Here is a 6,950-nt window from a genome sequence, read left to right as displayed (position 1 = left end):
AAGATGGTCGCTTGCTTAGACGGAGTCCTGCTCTCCAAAAACTATTTCTCGATGCGTTTCAGGAACGGAAAACCGCACGGAAATGCTGATGGATTCAGCCGATTGTTGCAGACAGGAGTACTTGGTGGGACTACCTACTGTGTGTGGGGTTTTGTTCTTAACCTTGGTCCAAGCAGTCCGTCTTTGGCGATTTCAAAGGGGATATTTTGCGCTTTCTTGGCACCAAAATTACGCCAAAATTCAGTAATGTTTTAGTAAACATTTATTGTCATTGTGGGAAGCCTGGTGGGTCTTTGGCAAATTCCGAGCGCTTGCTTGTGGGTCAGTGCCCTGTCTCGTGGAACAGTCCACTGATGCCATTCTTTGTTGAATGTTCGAGCTTGGATGCCATTTCTGGAAACCAGCCCTTCCACCCGACTCCGGCCTCATCTCTTCCTGCCCAGCGGTCGTGAACGCTGGCCATTCGAGATTTTTCGGGCCGCGGACGAGCTGTTAAGAGTGGACAACGTGGTCCTGAGAGCCGGGTGTGTCTCATCGCAAAGCAAGGGATATGACGAGGCCTGGCGCCGACGGCAGAAGCATTGACGACGACGGACGGGGTTGTTCCACTCCAAATCACCGAACCTCCTAACCGATCGAAGGACGCTGTCTCCCACGGGCCTGGGAGAAATTACTGTCAGACGAGTGTCGTCGTTAGGCAGAGATGCGGCGAGAACTTGTGACAGCAGCAACAACGCTGGAAGCAGAGATGCACAAGAAGCAGCTGTATACAGCGGTATACGTTGGCCGAGTCGGCCTTCGGCTCACCGAACGGGATGATGCTACGCAAGGTCACGCTGAGCGAGGCTGCTAATTGAAAGACGCTGTGTCGAAGGGGTCTCGTGCTTCGGCCATCCGGCGGGGGAGTTCGAGAAGGTTAAACCACCTGCGAGGAGACTGCGGGATTCTGCTTTCCCACGGAGGCAACGCACAGAACACTTGCGGCAGTGGTCAAGGTGACGCATCTGTGTTTGATGACTGTCTTCCCCTTCTGATCCCCCAAGCTGTGAGAGAGCGAGAGAGCTTCAGCACCGCCCCGTGCCGGGGGTGGTACCGCCAGCGTCATCAATGGCCCATCCGATTGGACAGCGTTATTCGACCTAAGTTCCCTAGTCAGGGATTTGGGGAACGCGAACCGTATTTAACGGGATGTTGTTGTGTGATCGGAGCATTGCATTCGCATTCGAGTCGATTCTCATCTGTAAATATGTAGAATAAACCCTTCTGTACAGTTTCCTCGATAACGCAGTCCGACATCGTCATTCGGAGCCGGTACCTGCGGGGCTAAACGAGTTAGTCATCTCCAGGACCCCTCCGTCTTCAACACTGGTTCCAGCGGTGGGATAGAAGCCCCATCTTTAACACTGGTTCCAGCGGTGGGTGTGTGGCCCCGTTCTCAACAGCTCGATGGAGTGCCTTCGCACGGGCTCTGCGGCGCTGCTCATGGTGGGACGGGTGCATATTCCTCGGGAGCGGCCTGATGAGTGTCTTCGTTAACTCCCATCTTCCTCTCTTCCCGTTACGGCGAGGTTCAGGTGTCCACCGAGATATGCGAGACAGATACATTTCCTTTCCTCAAAAAACAATTTACGGACGAGCAAGGCGTACAGCCGAACGGGCGATGGCGTTCTGTGGACTCCTTGGCAGCGTTGCAAGACGCTGTAGCGTTCCACTCTTAGAGGCGGAGCTTAATATCTTAACCACACATCAGTGACACAAGCAGCACCACCGCGCTTAAGGCTTCCGATTCACCGCACTTTAAGTCAACAAAGCGCCCTCCTGAATTCTTTGTTGACCGATTCACCGCACTTTAGGTCAACAAAGCGCCCTCCTGAATTTTTGACGGGTCGCGGCGCCTGAGAGGCAGAACCCTCACCGTTGTGTATGCCTGCTCAGTCTCCTGATCGAGATCGACCTGAGTAGTAGTACAAAACTTTATTCCGCAAAATGGGACGGGGTTTAGGGGTTGGGGTCTTGAGCAACAGGTGGTATTCCTAGGTACAGGATCAGGCGACTATATGGAGACGGCTACAAACAAACTCTTACCCAAGTCGCTACATATACAGTAAGATTTGGCCTACGCAATGCACTCCAGAATGCGTGTGGTGCGGAGAGATAGCCACCCTCTACCACTCCACATGGGGCTGTCGGGCGAGCCCGATAGAGCCCAAAGTAACAAAAGCAGTAATTTTCCGAACTCGAGGAAAATAAATCTCACAGTACCATAATATACTGTTCGAGTCTATGCAATTAAAATTCTTGGTGTAACCTTCTCCAGCAGCCTACAATGGGACGAGCATGCAGATTCAGTCCTCAAGAAGCTAAGCAGTACGGTTGGTATGCTAAGTCGCAATCGACACATTTTTCCTACTTTTGTTAAAATACTTCTGTATAATGCCTTGTTTGCCTCGCACATTAATTATGGTCATTTAGTATGGGGTACAACGACACAATCAAATCTTAATAATATATTAATCATGCAGAAAAGGGCTCTACGTATTATTGCCAATGTATTCTTTACGGAACACACTGAACCACTCTTCGAGAAGTATAACATAAGAAAGATTCACGACATTTACACATACAGACTTCTGCGGGATTTTTACTATAGCAGCAGGAAACATAATTTTACGTTAGTGAAAATCGCGAACCTGCATCAGAATGTACCTGCCTACACTACACGCCGCACAGAAATATGGAATGTTTCGAGATACAGAACTAATTATAGCAAACAGATGCTTGAGAATAATTTACCAAGGTTGTTAAATTCCCTAATTGAAATGGGCATCGACATTCTAAGCATGAACCCGTCAAACTTTAAAGCCTTCATGCGTTCCTATACTGCATAAAATGTAATATATTTTTGTCTTTATTATTTCTTTAATACCTCTGTCTCTCCTTCATACATATTTGTGAATGTTTCTATGTTTTGTTTTGGGCTTTCTTTATTCACTTCTTGTGTTCTGATGAGCTGACTGCCACCGCCGCTCTGCCAAGTGTACACCAGGATGCAGGACCGGTCAAGCCTCCAGGAGGCTTTTTGCCTGCCATCCTCGACATTATATCTGTATGGTGTAATGTTGGAATAAATATTTGAAATTTGAAAAAGTTACAAACCCGTCAGTCGAGCAGTGGGAGGAGCTTCTGTCCAGCTCCGACCCGCAAGATCAGCTTGCGCTGGTTGAGCGGGCCGAGGAGGCAGCAAGGACCAATGGGATCTTTAATCGCGATGTATGCTTTATGCACTAGGATGCAGGTCGAGCCCCCCCCCCCCCCCCCCCTCCCCCATGAAACGAGCTATACTTGAGGCCTGCGCGCTGCGCGAGTGACGTCACATCCAGTAGGCGGATGGCCGCGTCGCTCGCTTCCTCCGCCGCGCTTGGTGTCGCTTTTTTAGGATGGTTTAGTCGCTCTCTATCAACCGCTGTATTAAGCGCGAGTGCGACCGCTTTACAAGCGTACAAAAAGATAGGCGTGCGCTCATTTATAAAGAAAGGAAGAGCCTGCTGTGAAATAACTAGGGGCCTGGTCAGCTGCAGTGCACTCTTTAGAGAAGTAAGATTGACAAAGTACTCTAGGTGAGTGAATAACTGATAGAAAACGCGAGAATTCTGCAGTGAAGTTGTTTCGCTTCGCTGGCTTCGGCTTCAGCGGCGTGCGTCACGTGAATTCGGGATGATGGAGGCAACAGCAACTCGATCGTCACCTTCATGCAAACTGTGTAATGGTGCCTATTGCAGCGTTCTACAATTACTGCTCCCATGGGGAATTTATTGTTTGCTGATAATTCAAGAATGAGGCAAAATTTAGTTGGCAACCAAAAGACAAATTTCGGTTTATTGGTCATGGGCATGGAAAGGCGCTATAATAAATGCAAGACAATACAATATACATACAGTAAACAGAACAAATGAAGCATCAAGGTAACAAAATTGAACTGCCAGGTAGTAATCCACAGATTTGTAAAACAAACATACCCTTTAAATATGAAAACATAAATTGTACTCATGGTCACACTTAAGACTTAGACCATGTCACATACAGTAGAACAGGTCACTGCAACAAACATCAAGGAAACGAAGGCAGTCATGGTTCGCAGTCCAAAATAACATAAAACTTTTAGCAACATACGGTTAAGCACAAAACATATATGATGAAAAACAATTGCAATCGACTAGAATGAGGAACTTGGTTACTTCCCATAATATGGCACTGCGAGAACAAATCAAAGCAATAAACACTCCACATACAAACAAGCACATGCTCCTCTCTTGTTTTGGAACACTGTGGTGTGGACAGGTACGATGGGCAATCCTTGAATATTGAAGGCACAGCGCTAGGGTCCAGTCGTGGCACCGGCAAAGTGGTCTCGATAACCTTTCCAGTCCTTGGGTCATGATAGACTGTTTTTTTTTAATAAAGCTCTCACAGAAGTGCAGCGCACAGACCTGCAAAAACGAAAGCAGGGGACTGTACCACAAAAAGATATCACAGTGTCTCCGAAAGACATTATGTATACGTGCTCAAGGTAGTTTTTTTTTGGTATTGGCAGATTCTTTCCTGATGCAAGCACAGGCTGAACGAACACTTTTCGCAGAAAACACATGGTATTTGGTGTTTAACGTCCAAAGCAGCTCAGGCTATGAGAGACGCCGTAGTGGGACTCCGGATAATTTCGACTATCTACGGTTCTTTAACGTGCACGCGTCTGTCGACACTCTTGCCGACGCGTCTGTCGACACTCCTGCCGACGCGTCTGTCGACACGGCTGCCGACGCGTCTGTCGACACGGCTGCCGACGCGTCTGTCGACACTCCTGCCGACGCATCTGTCGACACGGCTGCCGACGCGTCTGTCGACACTCCTGCCGACGCGTCTGTCGACACGGCTGCCGACGCGTCTGTCGACATTCCTGCCGACGCATCTGTCGACACGGCTGCCGGCGCGTCTGTCGACATTCCTGCCGACGCGTCTGTCGACACGGCTGCCGACGCGTCTGTCGGCATTCCTGCCGACGCGTCTGTCGACACTCCTGCCGACGCGTCTGTCGACACGGCTGCCGACGCGTCTGCTAACGACAGTATGAGGCATTAAAGGCTTTCGCCTTAATATGAACACGAAAGAATTTCGCTTGTCAGCCATAGGAAGCATTCTGAGAGTCGCCTCGTCCATCTATGCGGCACAACGGATTCTAGGCCCAACGCTCAATATGGTCGCACTGACAGTGAACTTTGCGAAGCGTAAAAGCGGGCATGAAGGTACACAACAAGCTAATTAAAGCAGTTCTTACCCTTGAAGAAGCTGTAACTTGGTAATCCTTGCGTGGTATTGCACGCAGCCACTTGTTCCGCTGGGCATCGTCCTTCGGAAATGAGCAGACTTGAATTTTCGAGTCTTCGTCGTAGTTTCCCCGGCATTTCGGCACACAGCACTTGTAAGGCATGCTGATAGCCGCACTTCACTCCTTCACAACCACCACGCGCGCCGATAATGCGCAGGAACGCGCACCCAGTGCAGAAACACAGAACGCCAGAACGATGCACGCAACGGCAGGCTTGCTGCCGCTGGTCCGCGCGCGCCGACTGCGGGGTTCGTCGGTTCGTTTCGTGCGCGCGCGCCTCCCGACCCTCGAAGAGGCGATCGCCTACCGGAAATGACGTTGCTCACGTGACATTTGGGAGCGCGCAGGCCTGAAGTCTTTCTAGGAGGTATTGGCTATACCCAGAGAATTTAGCATCACTGCCGGGCTCTTGCAAAGCAAGAAGCGCCGGCATGTCACCGAGGCACTGCAGGTAGAGCTGGAGATGTGACCGTTTTTTGCAGGCTCTGAAACCCCTGCAGTTCCATTGAATGATTTCGAATTGGTCTAATTTTTTAGCTTTATGAGAAGGTTTGCCAGCCATATTGATGTTTTTATTATTACGGTGCTGGGTAGCCACTCGGTCCGGCGGCCGCGGCGCAGCCCCAGGTAGGGGCTGCATCAACGCCGCGGCTATCGGGCCGTAACCGCTTTCTTCCGCTGCCTGTCGAGGAGCTATTTTACGTTTTAGCTGAGGGGAGTCGCAGGAGAGAGTATTTTTTATTTGAAAGTCAGTCACCTGGGCCGCAATGTCTGGAAGCATTTCAGCAAATGTGGACCTGAACATGTCCTGAAAGGATTCGCGGACCGCAATCATAATTTGGCTCCGGAGTGCTGCCACCCGCTCCTCCAACTGCTCGGCTCTACGCTCCAGGGCCTCGAAGCGGCCAGCGTCCACGGGGGCCGAATCGACCACCGTGTTCGCGGTTCGCCGCGAGACGCTAGTCAGACAAGATGATACCGAGGATCGTCATCGCTATCCTCGGGCTCAGCGTTCTGCATGGGCTCGGACTGCCCGGCCTGCTTAGCTTCTATTTCTTAAATTTTATGGGCGAGAATTTGGTTTTGGCGCCTGAGTTCCTCTACCTGCCGCTGTAGGGCGGATTCGGTGGGGGAGGGATGGGGGGTGGACCCAGAGACTAATCCACTCCAACTGCTCACCTGAGTTTAGCAAGTGGCGGTAGTGACAGGTGTCCGCTGCATGCGTTGGCATTGACAACGTTGTGCCAGAAACGCGGCGCTGAAGCCATAGGCCGTCGGCGTTCGTTGTGTTCATCGGCGTTGGCCGACGGCCTATGGCTTCAGCGCCGCGTTTCTGGCACAACGTTGTCAATGCCAACGCATGCAGCGCACACCTCTCACTACCGCCACTTAGCTTAAAGCACGGTTGAGGTGTCCACTGTTTCATGAGGGCAGTCATGCGCCTCCCCTCTGGTTCAGGTGTCCACCGAGATGTGGACACCTCGCCCTCACTTCACGCTTATATCGTTCGTTGTGTTCATGGGCGTTGGACCCGCCGCGGTGGCTCAGTGGTAAGGCGCTCGTCTACCGA

General features: G+C 50.9%; 1 long non-coding RNA gene across 1 annotated transcript; it reads right to left on the bottom strand.

Annotated features, from left to right (window-relative positions):
* Window positions 1–3,844: 3,844 nt before the first annotated feature.
* LOC149332458 (uncharacterized) lies at window positions 3,845–6,629 on the bottom strand. The gene is made up of 2 exons (XR_016285219.1): window positions 5,330–6,629; window positions 3,845–4,487 (listed from the first exon to the last, which is right to left on the bottom strand). It is a non-coding gene; the product is annotated as an uncharacterized LOC149332458 (long non-coding RNA).
* Window positions 6,630–6,950: the final 321 nt, after the last annotated feature.

This window comes from Amblyomma mixtum, chromosome 8 (assembly GCF_055824585.1).
Source record: "Amblyomma mixtum isolate Tamu chromosome 8, ASM5582458v1, whole genome shotgun sequence".
NCBI lineage: Eukaryota > Metazoa > Arthropoda > Arachnida > Ixodida > Ixodidae > Amblyomma > Amblyomma mixtum.
This window is presented reverse-complemented; position numbering and strand designations above follow the sequence as displayed.